General features: G+C 44.6%; 1 protein-coding gene across 6 annotated transcripts in view; it reads left to right on the top strand.

Annotated features, from left to right (window-relative positions):
- Window positions 1–27,323, top strand: part of LOC137373812 (armadillo-like helical domain-containing protein 4) — a 146,072-nt gene that overhangs the window by 27,061 nt on the left and 91,688 nt on the right. The window lies entirely within an intron of this gene.

Here is a 27,323-nt window from a genome sequence, read left to right as displayed (position 1 = left end):
ATATACTTGTTGTCAGTACTGGCACAAGTACTTTACTTTGGAGCCTGCACCCTGAAGCAACTTTGAGGAGTGGTTACTGGAGTTGCATAAGAGCTTTTCGAGCATTTTTTTGCAAGCCTTGTAACAAAGGCAATGTAATAATTGTGGCGGACTTTATCTTCATATAGACTGGGACAATGAAATTAGCAGGAGTAGTCTAGAAGATGAGTTTGTAGAATGTTTTCAGGACAGTTTCTTGGAGCAATATGTTGTGGAGCTGACTAGGGATAAAGCTATCTTAGATCTATGAGCTCGCCGCCAATTGCGGCGGCGCGCTTTAAAGATGGGTGGATCACCCATCGCTGAGCCACCGCTATATTCAGCGCGACGTGCCAACCCCCTCCCCAAATTACCTGGCGGGACCCTGATCGACGTCGGCTCAGCTGAGGAGCATGTGCTGGGGCCCTATTTAAAGCGCCCCAGCACCTGCTTCCTGAAGGTTGCCAAATAAATACTAACCTCATTATAGAAGACTGGGGATGCTGGCAGTCTGGCAGCAAAACAGAAAGTGCTGGAGAAACTCAGCAGGTCTGGCAGATGCTGAGTTTCTCCAGCACTTTCTGTTTTGCTGCCACAAACTTACTCTGCTTTGTCCCAGTATCCTGTGCAGTTGAGATCCTCTTCTTCCACTCAAATATAACATTCCTTCTTGTAGGCTTTCTGCACCTGGGTGAATAATCTTAATTTTTGCACATATCAGAATGTGAGACTGAATTGTATCATAAAAGGCAAATACACTGTCAGAAATAAAAGCATAATTTAAGAATATCTACATAATATGGGCTCTTAATTACCTAAATGTGAAAAGCCGCAGACTAATATGCATTTGGAATCTGTAATCATTTTGTTAAAATATTTTTTTTAAATTTAGAGATACAGCACTGAAACAGGCCCTTCGGCCCACTGAGTCTGTGCCGACCAACAACCACCCATTTATACTAACCCTACAGTAATCCCATATTCCCTATCACCTACGTACACTAGGGGCAATTTACAATGGCCAATTTACCTATCACCTGCAAGTCTTTTGGATGTGGGAGGAAACTGGAGCACCCGGCGAAAACCCACGCAGACACAAGGAGAACTTGCAAACTCCGCACAGGCAGTACCCAGAATCGAACCCGGGTCCTTGGAGCTGTGAGGCTGCGGTGCTAACCACTGCACCACTGTTATGTGAAAAGACATGTAACTGAATTAAAGGTATTCTTTAAAGAACCAGGAAAATATGTTTGTATTCGAGCTGCATTGCAAACCAGAAATATTGCATCAATAATTATGATCAACTGCTACAGAACCAAAGTGTACATGAACATGTATATCTGTGTCGATCCGTCAGAGATGAAAAACCAGGACAACAGCACAGATTTCCTCACTAGTTCTGCATTAGTTTTCAAACATGTGCAAAAAAAACCTAACAGCCAGAAGTTAGAGCAGTTACACTGTGGAATAACCTTTGCATATAAAGGAACAGACAAAAAAACGAAGATGGCAGAGGGGTGCGGTTCAGCGATGCATCCCTGCTCACTCCCCTCCAGGCTGTGCGGGCAAGGCGGGAGGTCCTTTTCCCCAGTGATGGTAAGAAGAGGCCATCCCGTCTGATCAAGGCAGCCAGGCTGGAGATGGCAGAGGAGGTAAGGAGCCCTGGGGCCATCTGGCATCAAAGGGCCCATTGCCAGAAGAGGATGAACGATCATTCCCCCAGCCAGCTGGGGCCCTCCAGGCCTCGTGCGCAGAGAGGATGACCGCCAAAGTCATCCATAGCCAAAGGGCAATCTGATCAGCAACCTTCCTCTAGTCAGGCTGCTAGCGCGGAAGTGGCACCGCGAAGGAGCACCTGCTATCGTTCCCAAAAACCACCGTGACACAAATGGGTCTGCACAGCTGACACGACACAAGAAAAAGTTGAATCGCTGAATCTTCTTCACCAACGTGTGTTGTTTTTACTGTGTGAATGAAGTGTGCCAGCACTTTTTTTTAATTCATTCATGGGATGTGGGCATCGCTGGCCAGGCCAGCATTTACTGCCCATCCCTAATTGCCCTTGAGAAGGTGGTGGTGAGCTGTCTTCTTGAACCGCTGCAGTCCATGTGGGGTAGGTATACCCACAGTGCTGTTAGGAAGGGAGTTCCAGGGTTTTGACCCAGCGACAGTGAAGGAACGGCGATGTAGTTCCAAGTCAGGATGGTGTGTGACTTGGGGAACTTGCAGGTGGTGGTGTTCCCATGTATTTGCTGCCCTTGTCCTTCTAGTTGGTAGAGGTCGTGGGTTTGGAAGGTGCTGTCTAAGGAGCCTTGGTGCATTGCTGCAGTGCATCTTGTCGATGGTACACACTGCTGCCACTGTGCGTTGGTGGTGCAGGGAGTGAATGTTTGTAGATGGGGTGCTAATCAAGCGGGCTGCTTTGTCCTGGACGGTGTCAAGCCTCTTGAGTGTTGTTGGAGCTGCACCCATCCAGGCAAGTGGAGCGTATTCCATCAGTCCTGACTTGTGCCTTGTAGATGGTGGACAGGCTTTGGGGAGTCAGGAGGTGAGATACTCACCGCAGGATTCCTAGCCTCTGACCTGTTCTTGTAGCCACAGTATTTATATGGCTACTCCAGTTCAGTTTCTGGTCAATGGTAACCCCTAGGATGTTGATAGTTGGGGATTCAGCGATGGTGATGCCATTGAATGTCAAGGGGAGATGGTTAGATTCTCTCTTGTTGGAGATGGCCATTGCCTGGCACTTAAGTGGCAAGTAATATTCGTGCCACACATCAGCCCAAGCCTGGATATTGTCCAGGTCTTGCTGCATTTCTACACGGACTGCTTCAGTATCTGAGGAGTCACGAATGGTGCTGAACATTGTGCAATCGTCAGCGAACATACCCACTTGTGATCTTATGATTGAAGGACGGTCATTGATAAAGCAGCTGAAGATGGTTGGGCCTAGGACACTGCCCTAAGGAACTCCTGCAGTGATGTCCTGGAGCTCAGATGATTGACCTCCAACAACCACAACCATCTTCCTTTGCGCTAGGTATGACTCCAATCAGCGGCGGGATTTCCCCCTGATACCCATTGACCTTAATTTTGCTAGGGCAAAATGCTGCCTTGATGTCAAGGGCAGTCACTCTCACCTCACCTCTTGAGTTCAGCCCTTTTGTCCATGTTTGAACCAAGGCTGTAATGAGGTCAGGAGCTGAGTGGCCCTGGCGGAACCCAAACTGAGCGTCACTGAGCAGGTTATTGCTAAGCAAGTGCTGCTTGATGGCACTGTTGATGACACCTTCCATCACTTTGCTGATGATTGAGAGTAGGCTGATGGGGCGGTATTTGGCCGGGTTGGACTTGTCCTGCTTTTTGTGTACAGGACATACCTGGGCAATTTTCCACATTGCAGGGTAGATGCCAGTGTTGTAGATGTACTGGAACAGCTTGGCTAGGGGCACGGCAAGTTCTGGAGCACAGGTCTTCAGTACTATTGCCGGAATATTGTCAGGACCCATAGCCTTTGTAGTCTCCAGTTCCTTCAGTCGTTCCTTGATATCACACTGAGTGAATCGAATTGGCTGAAGTCTGGCATCTGTGATGCTGGGGACTTCAGGAGGAGGCCAAGATGGATCATCGACTTGGCACTTCTGGCTGAGGATTGTTGCAAATGCTTCAGCCTTATCTTTCGCACTGATGTGCTGGGCTCCTCAATGATGGGGATATTTGTGGAGCCACCTCTTCCAGTTAGTTGTTTAATTGTCCACCACCATTCACGGCTGAATGTGGCAGGACTGCAGAGCTTAGATATGATCCATTGGTTATGGGATTGCTTAGCCCTGTCTATCACATGCTGCTTATGCAGTTTGGCACGCAGATAGTCCTGTGTTGTCGCTTTACCAGGTTGACACCTCATTTTGAGGTATGCCTGGTGTTTCTCCTGGCATGCCCTCCTACACTCTTCATTGAACCAGGGTTGGTCTCCAGGCTTGATGGTAATGGTCGAGTGGGGGATATGCCGGGCCGTGAGGTTACAGATTGTGGTTGAGTACAATTCTGCTGCTGCTGATGGCCCACAGCACCTCATGGATGCCCAGTTTTGCATTGCTATATCTGTTCGAAATCTATCCCATTTAGCACGGTGGTAGTGCCACACAACACGATGGAGAGTATCCTCAATGTGAAGGCTGGACTTCGTCTCCACAACGACTGTGCGGTGGTCACTCCTACCAATACTGTCATGGACAGATGCATCTGCAGCAGGCAGATTGGTGAGGACGAGGTCAAGTATGTTTCCCCCTCTTGTTAGTTCCCTCAGTGCCCTCGCCACCCTCAGTGCTTCTGCCAAGTGCTGTTCAACATGAAGGAGTACTGACTCATCAGCTGAGGGAGAGCGGTAGGTGGTAATCAGCACAAGGTTTCCTTGTCCATGTTTGATCTGATGCCATGAGACTTCATGGAGTCCAGAGTCGATGTTGAGGACTCCCTGGGCAATTCCCTCCCTACTGTATACCACTGTGCCACCACCTCTGGTGGGTCTGTCCTGCCGGTGGGACAGGACATACCCGGGGATGGTGATGTCAGTGTCTGGGACATTGTTTGTCAGGTATGATTCCGTGAGTATGACTATGTCAGGCTATTGCTTGACTAGTCCGTGGGACAGCTCTCCCAACTTTGGCACAAGCCCCCAGGTGTTAGTAAGGAGGACTTTGCAGGGTCGACAGGGCTGGGTTTGCCGTTGTCGTTTCAGGTGCCTAGTTCGATGTCGGGTGGTCCGTCCGTTTTCATTCCTTTTTTTTATTGACTTCGTAGCAGTTAGATACAACTGAGTGGCTTTCTCGGCCATTTCAGAGGGCATATAAGAGTCAATCACAATGCTGTGGGTTTGGAGTCACATGTCGGCCAGACCAGGTAAGGACAGTAGATTTCCTTCCCTTACGACATTCGTGAACCAGATGGATTTTTACAACAATCGACAATGGTTTCATGGCCATCATTAGACTAGCTTTTTTTTTAAAAATTCCAGATTTATTAATTGAATTCAAATTCCACCATTTGCTTTGGTGGGATTTGAACCCATGTCCCCAAAACAATGCCCTGGGTCTCTGGGTTATTAGTCTAGTGACAATACCACTACACCACCGCCTCCCCATAGTAGCGTGGACTGATCGTGTTTCTTTCCATTACATCATTGGCCTTTCAGAACTGCCAATGTATGGAACAACATAATTGCCATGCCTGTATTACTCATGTGCGTCTCCACGATGCAGTAACATGGACAATGGCATGGCTCAGTCTGCTGCTGCCAGTAATGGTGGACGCAAAGATGTTGCAGTTGCGGACTGCTGCACAACAGATGAACGAGGATGCTGTGTGGCTTGCAGAGCCTCTGGTGGTTCCTATGGTGTGGGGAACCTTTGATCAGTAAGGCATTGCCGTGCATCCCTAGCTTGCTGCTCACCCTGCATGCAACACCTGGATGCTCTCTGTCCTCCCTTGCGTCTTTCCTGCTGTAAGTCCTCAACATCCCCATCGTCCAAGGAGCAGTCCTGCTCACGTCTCTCCTCATCCTGCAAATCCTCCCCCCATTGAGTGCGTGGTTTTGCAGAGCACAGCACACAGCAATAATACGAGCTACCCTTTCCGGCTCATACTGCAGGGCACTGCCTGATCTATGTAGGCAGCGGAAACGCATTTTCAGCATGCCGATCGCCTGCTCAGTGGTGGCTCCAGTAGCTCTGTGGCTGGCATTGTATCTCTCCTCTACAGCAGTGGTGGTGTGTCTCACTGGTGTCAGGAGCCATATCTGCATGTCTACCATTGTCTCTAAGTAGCCATCCCTCCATCTGAGCCAGTTCAGTGTGCAACAGTGCCAACTGGCGCAGGGTGAAGGCATCATGGCAGCTGCCTGGAAAGCAGGCACAGATTTACATAAGGAGGTTATGGTGATCACATACTAGTTGTACGTTGAGCGAGTGGAGACCCTTACGGTTTATGTATGCAGATGGTCGCCCGGTGGGAGTCTTGATGGCCACATGGGTACAGCCTATGACCACTTGCACCTGTGGTAATCCTGCGATGGAGCCAGAACCAATGGCCCTCTGGGCCTAGCTTCCAAGGTCCGTCCTGAAGTGGGCGTATTCACTGGTCCTCCGGTACAGGGCATCAGTGACCTCCCTGATGCAGCGGTGCACTGCTGTCTGAGTCCCTCTGAAATGATGCAGAGGGATAAACGTTTAGAGCCATTGTCACTTTGAGGGCCACAGGCATAGGATGTCCACCGATGCCCATGGGCTGCAGGTCAACGTTGAGCAGGGCACAGAGATGTGTCACCGCCTCTTGTGATATCTGCAGTCGTCTCTGACACAGGCGCTCTGACATCTGCAGGTATGTCATGCGGGACCTATAGATGCACGGCGATCTGTAGTGGTGAGCTCTCCTTGGGGCCAGCTGCTGCTCACGACCAGGAGCCTCTACATGGGCACAGATTGATGTTAACTGGTACATCAGGTGCTTTCATGCATCAACTATGTGGCGTGACATGGCATTGCCCATCATGGCTTCCAATAAGAGTGGCACACAGCATGACCACATTAAGATTGTAACAGCTGCATTGATTGCCCCACCAGTCAGATAACCTTTACACGCCTACCGTTTCTGGCACCCTCCCCACACACAGGGTGACTGGAGTGCCATTGCTCTTCACTCACAGAAACAAACAATGGTGCAGAGCGGCCACCGTTTATGGAGGGAGGGTACACAGTACCTCCCTTCATGCCGGCAGAATTGTGCCCCTGATAATAGCATCCCCTCCCTCCCACCTCCCTTCAAGTATGCAGAGTTGAGACCCCAGTATATCCAGACTTACCTGCACTGTGAGCGAGTACTCCTATTTCTGATGTCCTGTCGGCTTCTCTCATTCGTGAACAGGACAGCACATGATAGCCGCCCGTTCAGCCAAAAATGCGGAAGTGTAGAGCGACAGGCAGCGGGATGCATAATCAAGCAAGGTAAGTAGCACTTTACATATGGTAATTGGGTTGCCGCTGCTGAGCGGCGGGGGGCCACTCCGAGATCCCGCTGCCGCCAGTAAAATGAGCCGGAGCCTTCCCAGAGTCGGGGAGTGAGGCGGACCTCTCCCGGAAGTATTTTCCGGTCAACCCACCACAACCCATGACGTCGGGGGTCAGTAAAATTCAGTCCCTAGTGTTGTGCAATGAAGCATGGTTAATAAGCAATGTCATAGGAGAAGATCCACTGGGAAACAGTGATCATAATACCATTGAATTCCATGTTAAGTTTGAAAGTGACATGCTCCAATCACAAAGAAGAATCTTAAACAGAGCCAGTTATGTAGGCATGGGGGAGAACTGGCTAAGGTGAATTGGATAAATAGACTAAAAGGTATGGTGTTAAATTGAACAGTGGGAAACCTTTAAAGAAACAATTGAAAATGTTCAACAAAAATACATTCCTTTGAAAAACAAAAACTCAACCAGAAAGACGCATCCGTGGCTCACTCAAAAAGTTAAGGATAGCATATTAAAAGAAAAGGCTTACAATGTGGCAAAAAAGAGTAGCAAGTCTGACGACTGGGAGTGTTTTAGAAACCAGCAAAGGGCCACCAATAAGTTGATAAAAAAGGAAAAAATAGAATGAGAGTAAACTAGCCAGTAGCATAAAAACAGATTGTAAGAGCTTTTATAGATATATTAAAAGGAAGAGAGTAGCTAAAGTAAACATTGGTTACTTGGAAGTACAGACAGGAGAAATTATCATGGTGAATGATGAAATGGCAGAGGCATTGAACAAACATTTTGTTTCTGTCTTCACAGTTGAAGACACAAGTTCCATACCAGAAATAGACAGTAACCTAGGGGCTAAAAAGAGTGAGGAAACTAAGGGAATTCATATCAGCAGGGAAAAAGTATTGGAAAAAGCTGAGGGACTAAAATCTGACAAATCTCCAGGACCTGATGGCTTATGTCCTAGGGTTCTAAAAGAGATAGCTGCAGATATAGTGGATGTGCTAGCTATGGTTTTCCAAAATTCCTTAGATTCAGAAACGGTCCCATGAGATTGGAAGTTGGCAAATATTACACTGCTTTTCAAGGAAGGAGGGAGAGGCAAAACAGGGAATTACAGGCCAGTTAGCCTAACGTCAGTCATTGGGGAAAATGCTGGAATCTATTATTAAGGAAGATTTAACAATGCACTTAGAAAAGCACAGTATGATTAGAACAAGTCAACATGGTTTTACTGAAGGGAAATCCTGTTTGACATATTTATTAGAGTTTATGAGGATGTTACTAGTTACTAGTAGGGTAGATAAAGGGGAACCAGTAGGTGTAGCATACCTGGATTTCCAAAATGCATTCGATAAGGTTCGTAGGCAAGATAAGAGCTCATGGAGTTGGGGTAATATATTAGCATGGATAGATGATTGGTTAACAGACAGGAAGCAGAGAGTGGGCATAAACGGGGCATTTTCGAATTGGCAGGCAGTAAATAGTGGAGTGCCGCAAGAATCAGTGCTGGGACCTCAGCTTTTTACAATCTGTATTGTCACAAAAGATTTTATTTTTGTACTAAAATCTTGGACTTCTATGTGTTTCAAAAAAAATGAAAGAGGATTTTGCTCAGTGAAGGGCACCTGCAAAAACAATTGGAATTCCAGCAATGTTTTGAAAGGAAGTTCAGAACAAAGAGTTGAACTTTATGGGTGTTTTGAAAGAAAGTTAAATTTGTAAAAGGACAGGAAGGTCAGCAGTTTCAAGGAACTCACAGGGGCTTGACCAGAGCAGCTTGAGTGACAAGGAGGAGACGCTGTGTCTGGACATGTGACCATGTTCAGGAAGGTGTTTTCTCACTTTGGACCCTTTTAAAAGCCTGTAAATTGGACAAAGAGCAGGCATTTGAAATCTTTCCTTGACCTACCTGTAGCAAGAGAGAAAAGACGCAGAAAAGTGCTACCTCTCTCTGTAAAGGAGACTCGCATCTCTTGAAAAGGTATCCTACATTTAAAAGGTAGCAGATATTCCTGTTGCCTCCGGTCTCTGAAGAATTTCTGCATCCAGTGAGATTCCTGCTGCCTCCTGTGTGCTAAGAAAATCTTGAAATCTGAAGAATTCTTCTACTGCTTGACTGCTGCTTCAAAATCCAAGCAGACATATTGCTACACCCCTGATGGAAGACCTATGTGATGCCTGCTGCAGTTAAATTGCTGTGAACACCTACCCATCAGAGATTGTTTATCAACCTCGCCTGGAGAGACTTCGAGTGGCATCTGACTATTTGACTCTGGGACACCTCACCGTACCAAAATCTCCTACCAGAACATGAACCTCAATTATTTTTTTTATTATTCCTTCTATTCCTAAGAAACAGTTATAATCCAAAACCACCTTTTGAAACCGGTTAATGATTTCTTTTTGAATGTATGTGTGTGTGCATGAGAGTTAAGGGAATAAGGGATTTTTTTCATATTTGGATTTCTCATTAGTAGATAAGACCTATTATTTCTTTTCTAATAAATAGTTAATGTTGTTGTTTAAAGAAACCTGGTTTGGTGTGCTTTATTCTGGGGAAAAATAGTGTTTAATTTGGCTAGTTTTCAGTAGGTGGGAAACTTTATTTGATATGCTGTGACCTGTGGAGTAGTGGGACTGAATTAACAGTGCATTACTCCCGCCTTGGCCATAACAATATCAATGACTTAGATGAAGAGACAGAAAGTAATTATCTAAGTTTGCTTATGATACAAAGGTAGGTAGGGAGGACACAGAGAGGCTGCAAAGAGATATAGACACATTAAGTGAGTGGGCAACAAGATGGCAGATGGAGTATAATGTTGGAAAGTGTGAAGGATGCACTTTGGTTGTAAGAATAGAAAAGCAGAATATTTTTTAAAAGGTGTGCAACTTGTAAGTGTCCATGTTCAAAGAAACTTGGGTGTGCTTGTACCAGGAACGCAGAAAGTTAACCTGCAGGTACAACAAGCAATCAGGAAGACAAATGGCATGTTGGCCTTTATTGAAAGGGGATTGGAGTACAGGGATAAGGAAGTATTGCTACATTTGTACAGTGTTTTGGTGAGACCACACCTGGAATACTGTGTGCAGTTTTGGTCTCCACATTTAAGAAAGGATATACTTGCATTGGAGGCAGTGAAGTTAAGGTTCACTAGATTAGTCCCTGGGATGAGGGGATTGTCCTATGATCAGAGACTATGTAAATTGGGCCTGTATTCACTGGAGTTTAGAAGAATGAGAGGTGATCTCATTGAAACATATAAGATTCTAAAAGGGCTGGATAGGGTGGACACTGAGATTATTTCCGCTGGTCGGGGAATCTAAAACACGGGGGCACAGTCTCAGGATAAGGGGCCAATCATTTAGGACTGAGATGAGGAGAAATTACTTCACTCAAAGGGTTGTGAATCTTTGGAATTCTCTAACCCAGAGAGTTGTGAATGCTCCATCGATGAATACATTTAAGGCTGCGATAGACAGATTTTTGGTCTCTCAGGGAATCAAGGGATATGTCGAGCAGGCAGGAAAGTGGAGTTGAATCCCAAGATCAGCCATGATCGTTTTGAATGGCTGAGCAGGCTCGATAGGCCATATGGTCTACTCCTGCTCCTATTTCTTGTGTTCTTGCCTCCAATAGGCTTTGTCAAGTTCAAACTGCCTCATCTGCAACTGAAGTCTAGTTAACTGTACTACCATGTGGTTTGTCTTCTTCATCTTCTAATAGCAAATGCTGTGCTATTACTGCAATTATATCTGCTTTCTTAGCTCCTGGTTTTAACTCTTAATACCAACAATTCTGCCAGATTCTTTAGCCTACCCATGGTTAAGTTTCTCATTACTCAGGGATCCATCCTCCTTCACCAGGAAGGTCATAGCAACTGGCAGAGATTTCAATAGTGTAAACTTTACTCTATTGTACAAGAAACTTTTTTTTTTACTTTTCCTCTTTTCAACTATTATTACCCCACTTACAATTGTATGTCGTCAACATTGGATTATCCTGGACGAGCCCCCAATTATACGTTTTGACCGAGGTGGGAGAAGTGCACTGTCTTTTCTAGTTCCACTTCTCCACAGGTCACAACATATATTTAAATGTTTACCCAGTTACTGAAATAGTCAATCATAGACTACTCTTTATCCCAGAATAAAATACACCAACCAGGTTTCTTTGATAAACAACAAAATTCAGTTTATTATGAAACAGGACACAGCCAGGAACGATGCTAGGCATTAACCCACAGAGTGAAATATGAAAGTTCCCTTTAACCTTAGCCCCTCACACACACACTCACACATACACACTGGTTAACTGAAAAAAAAGATTTTTTACTTCAGAACTCTGTTACAAAAAAGGAGAAAAAAGAATACTTTGGCCTAATGCTTGCTAATTCTTGAAGAAAAAAAAGAGATGTGGAAAGATGTCAGTTATCCCTTTTATTCTTGTGTCACAAATAGACGTAGACAGCTGGTATCTTTCTAGAACCGTTCTTTTCAAGCAACATTGAAGATTGGTTTGGCAGGCTTTTCTGGAGAAATGTGCCGACAAGGGTTTCTGGCAGGCCTTTCAGGAGAAATGCAGCATCAGTTTCTCTATTTTGTTACACTTGATTATCAGGAAGTTCTTAAAGAGATGGAAGAGGGTGAGCTGTTGGTGACTGCTCTCTTGGCTGGTTTTCTTCAACTGCTTTCAAAACAGTTCACACTCCAACACACTGTCCAAAGCAAAACCAAAAACAATATCTCAAGAGTCCAGCCTCCTGACCCCTATAAATCTTAGCCTGTCACTTCTCTGTAAACATCTTCCCCAGGTCAAAAAGCCCTGCTGTGTACTTATCCGAAGACATATGACTTCTTGTAAGAGTTGTTTACAAACCAAGTCCAAACGACGTTCCGATGGCCTCTTTTTTTTAAAAAAAGAAACGCAAGGTCTAGCATCTATGGAACTCTTTTCAGTTTTCCCAAATAAAACAATGTCCATAACTCAAATACATGAGTCCTCAAAAAAATACTTAACAAAAAAAATTGAAGCACCGTCATAACATAGCGTAACATGTGGGTTTCTGTCACACCTCTGTACCACGCTGAATGAAATGCGATGATGGGGAGTATTTCATTATAAGTTAGAAAGAGAAAACACAGGAAAACACACATGCATTTCTCTCATTCATTCTCGTCCGTTCAGAAATCTTAGAATTGTTGCAGCCTGTCTTTTCTCTGCAGCAGTGCTGTTTTAAACTGCCCTTTTCCCTTGAGGTTGGTTTGAGATGGTTAGGTGTTGCCCAATGAGTTTAAAGTTTCTTTAGTATCAGTTTGTAATAAGCTGGGATTGGGCATCTTAATTAAGATGTGATTTTGGGGGGAGCTTGGGTGTCTGCAAATTTCCATAATTGTCTAGGATGAGTTCTTCTTTGTGCACCAGCTTTAACCCCTGTTACGACCAGGTGAGAAAGGTGTCTAGTGGGTCCCTTTTAGCCTTCACCTGGTCTTATTGTAACAGGGTTTATGTTTTTTAACAGTGTTTTGAGCTCCCCCCTTGGTGAATTCTTGTTCAGCACTTTCCAATTTTCAGGCAAAGGAAAGAGCATAAGCAGGTTTTCTCAGGTTTAAAGAAGAAAAGTGAAATTTATTGAAACTTAAACTCTAATTTGCTTAAAATCTACAGATACACTACGTGCCGCACGCTGGCATGCATACGCGATACACACATGCAAATAGGGAGAGAAAAGAGCAGAAGAAAAATAAAATTGAGAGGTTTGAGGCAATATCTGAAGAGGGGTTTTTACTGTGCTTCGAGCTCACTGTAATCCTTTTGTAAGTAGTCTTGCTTTTCGTTGGGGCCCAGTATTCTTCTTAAACCTTGTTCACTGTAGGAGACTTTTCTCTCTTGGGGTTCATGTGTCTTCAATGGTTTCCGAATCTGGTGAGAGTGAGATGAGAGCTGACAGGAGAGAGGTCTTTTCAGTCCAGGAGCAAAGAGCTTTTTGCCTTTCAAATACTCTGTGGCAAATTCAAATTCAAGCAGCCAGTGATTAAACTGGCCTGACCAGGTCTTCTCTGTATTGGAGAAGCAGGGACTAGGTCCTTTGTTCCAACACTGTCTGCTAGTATGCAAAAAAGGTCTTTCCGGCGAGGGGCCTGGCAATTCCTTATGATAGGCCCACTTTTCTTCTCAGCAGTAATTTTAAGTTTTAATGTTCATGTGACAAAATAATGTGTGCCTCATTCTTGGCAGGTGGGGGCCTACATGACACCCCTTTCTTGTTGTTTCTGCATCATGTAGTTCTAACTCTTTGGGTTCCAGTACCTTGATTATTTCTCTCCCCAGGATAGTAGTGGGTAGTAAATTGGTTTTAGACCCCTGTGAGGTGTTTGAGATTTCCTCTGGGTCTTTGTTTTGTTGGGGTCTGCAGGGAGATTGTTGGATTTAATTAGCTCTGGGCTTGAGCTGTGATCATGGGAGTCTGCAGTGGGTGGATCTATTCTGACCTGACTTTCATTGTTCTGGTGAGTCGTGCAAGTGCTGCTCACTTCTGGGCATTTTTGTTTCCCTTTTCTCCTAACTGTGGGGAGGGTCCCTTTGTTAATCTCCCCCATGCCCTCTGGGACATTCCTGCTCACAGGTATTTGTCCAAATTCCACTGCACCCCCCTGTGGCACTTCGACTAGGTGAGGCATCACCACCACTTTTTCTTTGCCGTTTTGGGGACTTCCTTTGTCCCTGCAGATTTCTGCAAATTCTGTTAGCAGCCCTGGTCGGTGCTTCTGTTGTCTGCATTTGTATAGGAGGGTGTGGGGTCTGATTTTTTTCCAACATTTCAGGATTGGCTGACCGGAGAGTAGGTGTTTTCATGTGGTAATCCTCTTGGATCTCCTTTAACCTGTCCTTTTTGTCCCCTTCCTCCCAAACTCTTTGCCAGACCTGTGCTTGTTTGTCCCCTTTTGTTCCCGGCAGGGGTCCCTCACAATTCACCAGCCCTCTGTTGGAGGGTCCTCCAAATGCTGGTACAGGAATTAGGGGTGCAGACTTCACTGCAGGTTGATGCAGGACTCCACCACATCTTTGTGGCGTTTTGGCCAGTCAAACTGCTGCCTTATGCGGGCTTTGGTTTCTCGTATACTGACATGTACAGCCATTGTAATCTCATGGGCCATTCTTAATATTTCTCTCTGGTACCTCTGCGGTGAACCACTGTCCACTCTTTGTCCTCAGGTCTGTGAGGAGAACTCCATTTCCTCATCAGCACCTCATTCTTTACATAGTAGCAATCAGGGACTCCCTCTGCTTCAATTGCAGAGTGGGCAGCCTGTGCTAATTTTCATAATACTGGGTCGGCTTGCTGAACTTCAACTAGGGAAGATTGGTTTAACCCATTCCCTGGGTCCTCCAACTTCCCAAAGAAAGTTTCAGACAGCCTGGTCATCTGTCTGTAGTGCCAGTTCAGTGTCCTCTGAGGGAGCTGTCCTTTTCAGTGTTGTTGGGGTGACTAGGAAAGGTTTTCCCCTGGGGAACCGACTTGTGTATGAGAGTGAACTCATCAGCCTGAATTGTGGCTTGCCTCACTCTGCACTTTTTGTTCCTCCATGTGGGTCTTTATGGAGAGTGGGAGAGAGTTTTGAAATTCAGCGAGAAGAATCACCTCTCTGAGATTCTCATATGTGGGCAAAAGTCAGCTACTTACTTCTCTCAAACTCCAGATAAGTTTGATAAGCTTGTTCCGGAAGGTTCGGAATTTCTGTTGGTATGCTTCTGATACTAGCTCATATGCCCTGAGGATCGCATTTTTAGTCAGTTCTTAATTTGATGAACTTTCATTTGGCAACAGGGAATAAACCTCATGGGCTTTTCCTGTTGGCTTGCTTTGTAGCAGGAGGGTCCAGCTCTCGGCCAGCTATTTTAACTGCCTTTTAAGCTTTTCAAAAATTACAGAAAATGCTACCACGTCTCCCTCATTGAACTTTGGGATCAATTGGGAGAATTTTAAAAGCTTAGCACACATTCCTGAGTTAATTGTGTTCTCCATATTGGCCATGCTTTCACTGGGGTTACTCTGATGCCCTCTAGCTAATGCAAGCTGCTATAGCTCCCTTCCCTCCTGCTCCTTCTGGAACATTCCCTCTCCCTGTCTTCCAATTCAACTTTCCTTTGTTCCAGTTGTATCTTAATTAACATTACCCTGTCTGACTCTAATTCCAATCCTGTCTCTGCCTCTTCAGTTTCGAAGGAAAACTAGTTGGCCACAAGTCTTAAGAGTTTGGATTTCTTAGCTTTGGCATGAAAAGTGATCCCACACTGTGGGGGGTGTCGTTGGTGGTGGTGGGGGGGTTGGCTCTTTCAAGGTCAAAGGGCTTTTGATCGCCACTATTGACAAAATCTATTCTAGGTAATTGAATCAGAGTGCGCTCCTATTATTCTGGCTAGACTAGGTAATTACCACTGTCTCCGGTTGGCCTTTGGCTTCTCATATGCAAATTGTGCATGGCCATCTTTAGCTGTTCATTTTTGCTTTTTAAAAGTTATTTGTAATGTCCAGTAAAACGTCTCAAGCAGAGTTCCATACATCTCCGCATTTGTGCTTGCAGTCTGCATGCATCACTGATTTTGGAGTTACCTCAGCCAATGATTTCCCACATAAACAGGCCTGCCAAAGACATTCCATCTGCTCTCTCTTCTTTGAGCTCTTTCTATACTTGTTTAATGAATGATGTCACAAATATATGCATACTTCTGTTTAAATGTCAGATTATAAAATCAAGGACCAGCAAAAGTCCTCACAAGCATCGTAAAAATGCCAACATGAGGAACAGCAGCCATCCAACCAGTTTTTCTGAAGTCACCAGGGGAGCACCTTGTAAAATATTTGAGTTAGTACAGCTCTTCATCTCTCTGTCTCTCGGACAGCACTGCTTTCACCCCTCACCTACTGCTCTCACCAATTCCCTCCACTCCAGCACAGCAGATACCTCAGAGGAGGACAGTTCTCCTGAGGATGCACCATCAGATGCTGCATCCTTTCCGGGCATTAGCTGAAACAGTATGAAAAGTACTATGAAAATCACTTATGTGAGAAATGAATTCAAGGGTAGTTATTATACTTGGCATCAAATTAATCACCGTTATCACATTTGATGCATTGGCCTGCAGTGCGGCTTAATGGCAACTTCTGAAACTGCACTGTCAGTTTGTGGTCGATATAGAAGTTATTGGAATGGTTTGAATGTTCTTATTTGCAGGATGAAGAGAGTGATGAAGGATATAACAGGGATGGTTAATCAGAGGGCCAGTTAACCAATCCATCACATCTGTAGCTGCAAGCGTTTAGGTGGTCCTCCTGTTGCTACTTCCGTCAAAGGACTCAGCAATATGGTTGTATCATTTGATTATTAATATAACACTAATCTGCTGCTGTAAATAAATGCAGTCAGCTGCAGTTATGAATTGACATTTTATTCATGAATATGTATCTAGATGTGACTATATCTAAATAGGTATTCATTCCAATACAGCTGCAACACTGGCATCTACCTGACAAAGTGGAAAAGTGCCCAGGTATGTCTTGTCCACAAGATGCAAGACAAAGCTAGTCTGACCTATTACCACACCAACAGCCTGCTGTCAATCATCAGCAAAATGATGGAAGGTGTTGTTGACAGTCCTGTGAGCGGCACTTACATAGCAATAACCTGCTAAGCAATGCTTAGTTTGGGTTCCACCAGGTCCACTTGGCTCCAGACTTCATTACAGCCTTGTTCCAAAAATGGATAAAAGTGCTGAATTCCAGATGTGAGGTAAAAGTGATTGCCCTTGACATTAAAGTAGCATTTGACAGAGTGTGGCATCAAGGAGCCCTAGTGAAATCAACCTCAATGGGAATTAAGGGGAAAATGTTCCATTGGTTGGAATCATACCTAGCGCAAAGGAAGAACACAAGAACGCAAGAAATAGGAGCAGAAGTAGACTATATGGCCCATCGAGCTTGCTCCACCATTCAATATGATCATGGCTGATCTTGGGCTTCAATTCCACTTTCCTGCCCACTCCCCATATCCCTTGATTCCCTGCAAGACCAAAAATCTATTTATCACAGCCTTACATGTATTCAATGATGGAGCATCCACAACCCTCTGGGGTAGAGAATTCCAAAGATTCACAACGCTTTGAGTGAAGTAATTTCTCCTCATCTCAGTCCTGAATGATTGACCCTTTATCCTGAGACTGTGTCCCCGTGTTTTAGATTCCCCGACCAGTGGGAACAATCTCTCAGTTTCTACCCTATCAAGCCCTTTCAGAATCTTGTATGTCTCAATTAGATTGCCTCTCATTATTCTAAACTCCAGAGAATATAGGCCCAATTTACTCAGCCTCTCATCATTGGACAACCCCCTCATCCCAGGGACCAATTTAGTAAATCTGCGCTGCACTGTCTCCAGTGCAAGTATATCCTTTCTTAAATGTGGCGACCAAAACTGCGCACAGTAATCTAGATGCAGTCTCACCAAAGCCCTGTACAATTTTAGTAAGACAATTTTAGTGTTTATTCTTGTATTCCAATCCCCTTGCAATCAAGGCCTACATGCCATTTGCCTTCCTAATAGCCTGCTGTATCTGCATGTTAATTTTGAGCGTTTCTTGTACGAGTACCCCAAGTCTCTCTGAACATCAACGCTTGCCAATTTCACACCTTTTAAAAAATATTCTGCTTTTCTATTTTTACGAACAAAGTGAACAACTTCACATTTCCCTACATTATACTCCATTTGCCACCTTGTTGCCCACTCACTTAACCTGTCCATACCTCTTTGCAGCCTCTCTACATCCTCCCCACAGCTTATCTTTCCACTGAGCTTTGTATCATCAGCAAACTTAGATACATTACTCTCTGTCTCTTCATCTAAGTCAGTAATGTAGAGTGTAAATAGCTGAGGCCCCAGCACGGATCCTCGCGGCACACCTCTATTCACTGCCTGCCAGCTTGAAAATGCCCCATTTATGCCCACTGTCCGCTTCCTGTCTGTTAATCAATCCTCTATCTATGCTAATACCCCGAACACCATGAGCCCTTATCTTGCCTATTAATCTTTTATGTGTGGAGGAAAATTCCTTCTTCTGAAGACTTGAACGCATGTGAGAGCAGCAGGGAGAAGAAGATCCCAAACAGTGTAGGTGCGAGAACACAGCCCTATTTCACGACACTTAGGATAGGAAAGGGGTCTGATGAGGCGCTGCTATGCTGAATTGTGCCTTTCATATTGTCATGGAATGAGGTGATGATACTTAGTAGCTTTGGTGGGCATCCAATCTTTTCTAGTAATCTGAAGAGACCACGTCTGCTGACGAGGTCAAAGGCTTTGGTGAGATCAATGAAAGCAACGTAGAGGGGCATCTGTTGTTCACGGCATTTCTCCTGTAGGTGGCGAAGGGAGAACAGCATGTCAATGGTGGATCTCGCTGCTCGAATGCCACACTGTGCCTCAGGGTAGACACGCTCAGCCAGCTTCTGGAGCCTGTTTAAAGCGACTCGAGCAAAGACTTTCCCTCCACACAAGATCAGGTAGCAAGTTGTTCAACCTTGCCCGTCTAAGAGTGAAGACCAAAGTACGGAAAGTCCTCATCAGGGAACTCCTCTTTGCTGACAATGCTGCATTAACATCTCACACCGAAGAATGTCTGCAGAGACTCATTGACAGGATTGCGGCTGCCTGCACCGAATTTGGCCTAACCATCAGCCTCGAGAAAACGAACATCATGGGACAGGACGTCAGAAATGTCCCATCCATAACTATCGGCGACCACACTCTGGAAGTGGTTCAAGAGTTCACCTACCTAGGCTCAACTATCACCAGTAACCTGTCTCTCGATGCAGAATTCAACAAGCGAGTGGGAAAGCCTTCCTATGCTATGTCCAGACTGGCCAAGAGAATGTGGGAAAATGGCGCACTGACACAGAACACAAAAGTCCAAGTGTATCAAGCCTGTGTCCTCAGTACCTTGCTCTACGGCAGCGAGGCCTGGACAACGTATGTCAGCCAAGAGCGACGTGTCAATTCATTCCATCTTCACTGCCTCCGGAGAATCCTTGGCATCAAGTGGCAGGACCGTATCTCCAACACAGAAGTCCTCGAGGCGGCCAACATCCCCAGCATATACACTCTACTAAGCCAGCGGCGCCTGAGATGGCTTGGCCATGTGAACCGCATGGAAGATGGCAGGATCCCCAAGGACACATTGTGCAGCGAGCTCGTCAGTGGTATCAGACCCACAGGCCGTCCTTGTCTCCGCTTTAAAGACGTCTGCAAACGTGACATGAAGTCCTGTGACATTGATCACAAGTGGTGGGAGTCAGTTGCCAGCGATCGCCAGAGCTGGCAGGCAACCATAAAGGTGGGGCTAAAGTGTGGCGAGTTGAAGAGACTTAGCAGTTGGCAGGAAAAAAGACAGAAACGCAAGGAGAGAGCCAACTGTGTAATAGCCCTGTCAACCAATTTTATCTGCAGCACCTGTGGAAGAGTCTGTCACTCTAAAATTGGCTTTTATAGCCACTGCAGGTGCTGCTTCACAAACCACTGACCACCTCCAGGCGCTTACCTATTGTCTCTCAAGACAAGGAGGCCAAAGAAGAAGAAGAAGAAGTATCTATTATGTGGCACCTTGTCAAATGCCTTTTGAAAATCCAGGTATACTACATCTCTTGGTTCCCCTTTATCTACCCTACTAGTTACATCCTCAAAGAACTCTAATAAATTTGTCAGACAGGATCTCCCTTTAGTAAAACCATGCTTTGCAAGTGCAATATTAAGACTTCCTTAATAATAGTTTCCAGCATCTTCCCAATGACTAATGTTAGGCTAACTGGTCTGTAGTTCCCTGTTTTCTCTCTGCCTCCTTTTCTTGAAAAGCAGCGTAACATTTGCCAACTTCCAATCTGATGGGACCATTCCCGAATCTAAGCAATTCAGGAAAATCATAGCCAGCGCATCCACTATCTCTGCAGCTATCTCTTTTAGAACCATAGGATGTAGGCCATCTGGTCCCGGGGACTTGCTAGATTTTAGTCCCGCAAGTTTCTCCAATACTTTTTCTCATCTGATATCAATATTCTTAATTTCCTCACTCTTTTTAGCCCCTAGGTTACGACCTATTTCTGGTGTGGAACTTGTCTCTTCTACTGTGAAGACACACAAAATATTTGTTCAATGTCTCTGCCATTTCCTCATTCCTCATGGTAATTTCTCCTGTTTCTGCCTCTAAGGGAACAACGTCTGCTTTAGCTACTCTCTTCCTTTTTATGTACTTATAAAAGCTCTTACAGTCTGTTTTTATATTGCTGGCTAGTTTACTCTCATTCTATTTTTTCCCTTTTTATCAACTTTTTGGTGGCTCTTTGCTGGTTTCTAAAACACTCCATTCCTCTTACCTGCTACTGTTTTTTTGCAACATTGTAAGCCTCTTCTTTTAATCTAATACTCTCAGTAACTTCCTGAGTGAGCCACGGATGTGTCTTTCTTGACGAGTTTTTGTTTTGAACGGAATGTACTTTTGGTGAACCCTTTGAATTGTTTCTTTAAATGTTTCCCACTGTTCATTTACTGCCCTACCTTCCAGTCTATTTACCTAATTAACCTTAGCCAGAAGATGGTTGTGCTTGTTGGAGGTCTATCATTTCAGTCCCAGGACAGTGCTGCAAGAGTTCCTCAGAGTAGTGTCCTGGGCCCAACCATTTTCAGCTGCTTCATCAATGACTTTCCACCTATCATAAGATCAGAAGTTGGCATGTTCACTAATGAGTTCACAGTGTTCAGATCCATTCACAGCTCCTCAGATACTGAAACACTCTGTGCCTGCATGCAGCAAGACCTGGACAACATTCTTGGGCTGATAAGTGGCAAGCAACATTCCTGTAAGACGAGGAGGGATTTCTTCTCTCAGATGATCATGAATCTTTGGAATTCTGTACGCCAGAAAGCTGTGTCAGCTGAATCATCAAATATATTCAAGGCTGGGATTGACAAATTCTTACTATAGGGAAGTCAAAGATTATGAAGAACAGACAGGAAAGTGGAATTGATGCTAAGATCAAATCAGATATATTATTAAATGACAGAGCAGGCTTGCTGGGCTTTAAGGCCTACTCTTGCGCCTATTTCTTATGTTCCTACGTGCCACACAAATGCCAGGCAGTGACCATCTCCAACAAGGGAGTCTAGCCACATCCCTTTGATGTTCAACGGTATTGCCATCACCAAATCCCCCACCATCAACATCCTGGGGGGGTCACTATTAACCAAAAACTTGAGTGGAGCAGGCACATAAGTACTGTGATAACAAGAGCAGGTTAGGGGCTGGGTATTTGCGTTGAGTCACTCAGCTCCAGATTCCCTAAAGCTTTTCCACCTCTACAAGTCAGAAGCGTGATACAATACCCTGTGTTTGCCTGGATGAGTGCATCTCCAAGAACACTGAAGAAGCTGGACACCATAAACATTCACTCCCTCCATCACCAGTGCAGTGTGGCTGCAATGTGTACTAAAGGCCTGCTATGTGTAGGGTTCAGGTCAGGTCGGGCCGAGTCCGGGTCGGGTCGGGCCGGACACACACAGTAAGTGCTCTGCTGGTAAGTATTAAAAATAAAAAACTTACCTGAGCTGGGAGTCCGGGATGAAACTGAGTCTGCGCAGTGAGCGAGTGACTTCCCAGTCGGAAGGTAAGTAAAGGGATGGTCGGGTCGGGCTCAGGTTGAGTCAAGTTGGGCTCTGGTTGGGTTGGGCTAGGGGCGAAATTGGAGGAGCTCGGGCCGGGTCGGGCTCGGGTCCACTGTGGATTGGTCGGGTTCGGGTCGGGTTCTTTTTCCCGACCTGAGCCGGCCTTTAATGTGTACCATCTACAAGATGCACTGCAGTAACTCACCAAGGCTTCTTCGACAGCACCTCCCAAACCCTCTACCTCTATCATCTAGAACAGGAGTGAGCAAACTACAGCCCGTGGGCCACATCCGGCCCATGGGAGCTTTTCATCTTGAGTACTAAAAAATAATAATATAAAAACACATTAAATCGATGTATGTCAGTGGTTGATTTCAGTTTGAATTAACATCTATCGACCTAAGATTTTTCATAGCCTACCAATTTACTAGACATACAACGAGCCATACCAAACCAAAGCACTTATCAATGCCCCATGTAGGACGCAGCATGTATGATGTTATTTTGTCAGTGCGTGAAGTGTGAGCAACCTTGAGAAACAACCATTTGAAAAAAGGTTAGGCTTTTCTTTTCCCTTTCAACAATGAGCGCTGCAAAGAAAAGTGGACAGTGGCGGCTTTTCAACAAAGAATGGAGTGCAAAATATTTTTTCACAAACACAGACTCAAAGGCTGCATAATCCAAAATCCACAAACAGGACTGTCCTGGCAGACCCATCGTTTCAGCCTGTTCCTGCCCCACTGAACTTATTTCTTCCTATCTTGACTCTATCTTTTCTCCTCTGGTCCAGTCTCTTCCCACCTACATGCGTGACTCTTCGGACACCCTACGTCATTTTGACAATTTCCAGTTTCCTGGCTCTAACTGCCTCCTCTTCACTATGGACGTCCAATCTCTCTACACCTCTGTTGCCATACCAGGATGGTCTGAGGGCTCTCCGCTTCTTCCTTGAACAAAGGCCAACCACCATCCACCACCACCCTCCTCCACCTGGCTGAACTTGTTCTTACATTGAACAACTTCTCCTTCAACTCCACTCACTTCCTTCAAATAAAAGGTGTTGCTATGGGGACCCACATGGGTCCTAGCTCTGCCTGTCTTTTTGTGGGATATGTCGAACATTCCTTGTTCCAGTCCGACACTTCCCTCCCCTTCCTCGACTTCTCTATCTCCGTCTCTGGGGATAGGCTGTCTACTAATATTCATTATAAGCCCACCGACTCCCACGGCTACCTTGACTACATTTCCTCACACCCTATTTCCTGTAAGGATTCCATCCCATTCTCCCAGTGTCTCCATCTCCGATGCATCTGTTCTGATGACGCAACCTTCCATGACAGCGCTTCTGACATGTCTTCCTTTTTCCTCAACTGATGATTCCCCCCACTGTGGTTGACAGGACCCTCAACTGTGTATGACCCACTTCCCATACTTCTGCCCTCACCCCTTCCCCTCCCTCCCAAAACCGTGACAGGGTTCACCTTGTCCTCACTTTCCACCCCACCAGCCACCACATCCAAAGGGTCATACTGTGCCATTTCTGCCACCTCCAGCGTGATACCACCACCAAACACATCTTCCCCTTCCCTCCCCTGTCAGTATTCCAAAGGGATCATTCCCTTTGCGACACCCTAGTCCACTCCTCCATCACCCCCGATACCACTTCATCCCCTTCCCATGGCAGCTTCCCATGCAATCGCAGGAGGTGTAATACCTGCCCTTTTACTTCCTCTTTCCTTACTATCCAAGGCCCCAAACGCTCCTTCCAGTGATGCAGCGATTTACTTGTACTTCCTTCAACTGTATTCACTGCTCACAATGTGGTTGCCTCTATATTGGGGAGACAAAACGCAGATTGGGTAACCGCTTTGCGGAACACCTCCGCTCAGTCCGAAAGCATGACCCCGAGCTTCCGGTTGCTTGCCATCTCAACACACACCCCTGCTCTCATGCCAGTATTTCTGACTTTGATCTGCTCCAGTGTTCCAGTGAGCATCAACGTAAGCTCAAGGAGCAGCACCTGATATTTTGATTAGGCACTCTACAGCCATGTGGACTGAACATTGAGTTCAATAATATCAGAGCATGACTGGCCTTTTTTTATATTTTTATATTTTTAATTTTATTTTTTAACCACGTGCCTGTTTTTCATGTCGACAGAGCTGCTCATTATTCTGCTATTACCATTCTCTCTGGACTAATGCTTTGCCTTTCACCACGAGCATTAACACACTCTTTGCCTTTGTCCCATGACATGTTTGTTATTTAATCTCTCCTGCTCTCTCCCCTATCACACACCTCTCCTTTTGTTCTCTTCCCCACCATCTCCCCCCACCCCCTTCACTTGCTTAAAACCTAATTCTTTTCTAACCGTTGCCAGTTCTGATGAAAGGTCACAGACCTGAAACGTTAACTCTGCTTCTGTGTCTATAGATGCTGCCTGACCTGCTGAGTATTTCCAGCACTCTCTGCTTTTATCTCAAAGGCTGTATGCCTAATTTGTCAGGTGGTTATCGTAGTGTTCAAGGAATACAATTTGAATTGTCATTTTCAATGAAATATCTTAATTATAGCAGGGAGTTAGCAACTGAGGAAAGGGCAAGAAAAGCTAACAAAATCGCTACTAACTTAAAAGTTCACCAAACCACTTTTGTACGACAGGTTACAGTTCAGGTAACCACTGGAAAGGCAAGTTATGTTCTGGCATTTAAAATTGCTAAACAAAATAAACTTTTTGCTGAAGGGGAGATTTTGAAAGGATGCACAGTAGATATTGCTGGCATGCTGTGCCCTGAATATCAAAAAAAAAAATTGAGAACATTAGTTTGTCACGAAGAACTATTACTTGCTGTGTAGAAATGATTGATGAAGACTTGGCTTCTGAGTTGAACAAGAAAACACAGTTATAATAAAGTTTCATGTCTATTTCTACCAAAATTTATCCTTTTAATGCTTCTTCTTTGGAATTAAATTGAGTAACAAAGAAATTGCTAAATAATTTCTGGTTTACTTTGAAGCTGAAATAGTTTGCCACTAGGACAAGGTAAGTTAATTTGCATGTGTTTAACTTAATTTTAATATTGAAATGAAGGCCCCGCCATCAAGCAGTGGGGTGGGGGGGGGGGGCCCACCAAGGGCTTGCCACCCCTGGCAAAATGTGGCGGGGCCTTTAAAGGCGTCGGGGGTTGTGGCGGGCCTCTCACAGAAGAATTTTCTGGGCCCCCCACCATGAACCCCGACATTGGAGGACTAATAAAATTCAGCCCAATGTGTTTGTTTCTTGAACATTTATGGCCCGCCATGCAAGTTCCATGCCCAGATGTGGTCCTCAGACTGAAAAATGTGATCATCCCTGATCTAGAAGGACAACTACAGGTGCATGGGACATTGCTACCTGCAAGTTCCCGTCCAACTCACACACTATTGTGATGAAAACTACACCTGCCAAGAATGAGGCATATTAATTTCATCACATGGAACATTAATTTTAAACTCTTACTGGACTGAAAGTATGACTGCACCTGCATTCTAACAGGACAGTGGCTGGAAACATATGCATTCTAAGAGACAGTTGCCTGGAGAAGACAATGGAACTGCTCCCTGATTCAATTAACCAAATGAATTTTAATCACCAAAGTCAGTATTTCAGCCCTCTACTGAGGATGTCTACTACAGGTTGTTTAAAAGGAAAGCTAGTCACATGACTGGCCTGCTGGCTCAGGTTTGGTTTGAATTGTGTTCACAGAACAGTTTGAAGTCAGACTGCAACTGAACTTGAAGGAAGACAGCATCTCCCTGTCTCACTCTCTCTCTCTCCTTTCATGAAGAGAAGAAAATGCAACTGGATTTCAAGAAGACAGGAAAATCATCGAAACAAGTTTGAAAGAGTGTACTGGGCCCCAACGAGACGGCAAGATTGAACTGCAATCAAAGACTCTACATCAAACTTAAAAGACAGTAAATGAACTCCAGCTATTGCTTCTTACCTTTCCCCTTGATTCTTTCTCCTTTTCTGTCGCTATCTGCGTGTGTGTTTATCACTTATGCATGCTAGCCTGGTCACATCGCATATTTTTAGTAGTTTTAATGGAATTAGAGTTTTAAGGTTAATAAACTTACACCTTTCTTGTTTAAATCTAAGAAAACCTGTCTGGTTGATTTCTTTGCTATTACAATTGGAGAGCAGTGAACAAAGATTCACTGAGGGGAAGCTAAAGACACGGTGTTTTAAAAATTAAACCCTGTTACCATCGAACCAGGAAAAGGCTGAGATGGAACCCCTAGACCCCTTTCTCACCTGGTTGTAACACTATCCTGACTTGGAACTAAATCGACATTCCTTCACTGTTGCTGGGTCAATATCCCAGAACTCCCTACCTAACAGGACTGTGGGAGTACATTCACCACACAGATTGAAGCAGTTCAAGAAGGTGACTCACCACCACTTTCTCAAGGGCAGTTAGGGATGTGCAATAAATGCTGGCCTTGCCAGTCATGTCCACATCCCATGTATGAATAAAAAAGAACAGTGAACCTTAAATGGACCACTGGAGGGCGCCATCAAAAAAGGTAAGCTTTTTGAAAAAGCCGAGTCAAAAGTGAATGTTAAAATCCAAACTGGATAAATTTGGAAAAATAGTCCATCAAAGTGGCCAATTTGAATGTAGCAATTATTTTGAAACACACTGCTAGTTATTTTTATATGCACATTGCAGTATTTTGGCCACACTCAGCACTAGCTAGCAAAAGATTTATATTGTATTCTTTGAAATAGACTTTATTTGGCTGGTGATATTGTTGCACTTGCTTGGTTCGAAACATACCAATTTTTGCAGAAAATACTAATTTGTAAGGAAGTCTTAGAACAATTAATTTCAATCCATTAATTTCCGTACTTGGCACAGTGAAACAGGAACATAATTATTGCTGAATGATTAATCTTATAATGTGTTACATAGTGTTGCATACCAATCTGTGAGGAGTGCAAAATACAGACAGTTGTAAGGATTGCTGGTTGCTGGTATTTTTGTAAATGTATACTAAAATGGAATTTGATTTTCACTGCATTACTGGTGGGAATTCTGAAAATTAGTCCCTTAAATATGATGAACATGCCATGATGTTGTCCCACTTCTCTCAACGTGAATTCACATGTTCTTCAAGCACTTTAAGATAAATTCTGTACTTTTATTTCATTGTGAAAGTTTTAACTATTTCATTATATTGTGCTAATTGCCATCATGTTACAAACTTATGGACCCAAGTCATATATTTGAAGCATTCTCTCCTTCAAAATATGGACATGACTGCACAAATCTAATTATCAGGCTGGCTGGTGTTATAAATTTACAACATTTCATCTTTTATTAATGGCTTGGGATCATATTGCCTACCTGTATTTCTTTTCTGAACCATAAAATGCGGTGCGATGTGGAGTGAAACATAAAAAGGGGAGAAAATACTGAGAAAGATTTGGTTTAGGGTGTGTGTACGTAAAATTAGGTTATGGTTTTAAGTATGGGGAGGAATTATTAGGATAACACTAAAACTAAATGATGACACTCTATGGTACTATGCATTGCA

This window comes from Heterodontus francisci, chromosome 9 (assembly GCF_036365525.1).
Source record: "Heterodontus francisci isolate sHetFra1 chromosome 9, sHetFra1.hap1, whole genome shotgun sequence".
Classification (NCBI taxonomy): domain Eukaryota; kingdom Metazoa; phylum Chordata; class Chondrichthyes; order Heterodontiformes; family Heterodontidae; genus Heterodontus; species Heterodontus francisci.
This window is presented reverse-complemented; position numbering and strand designations above follow the sequence as displayed.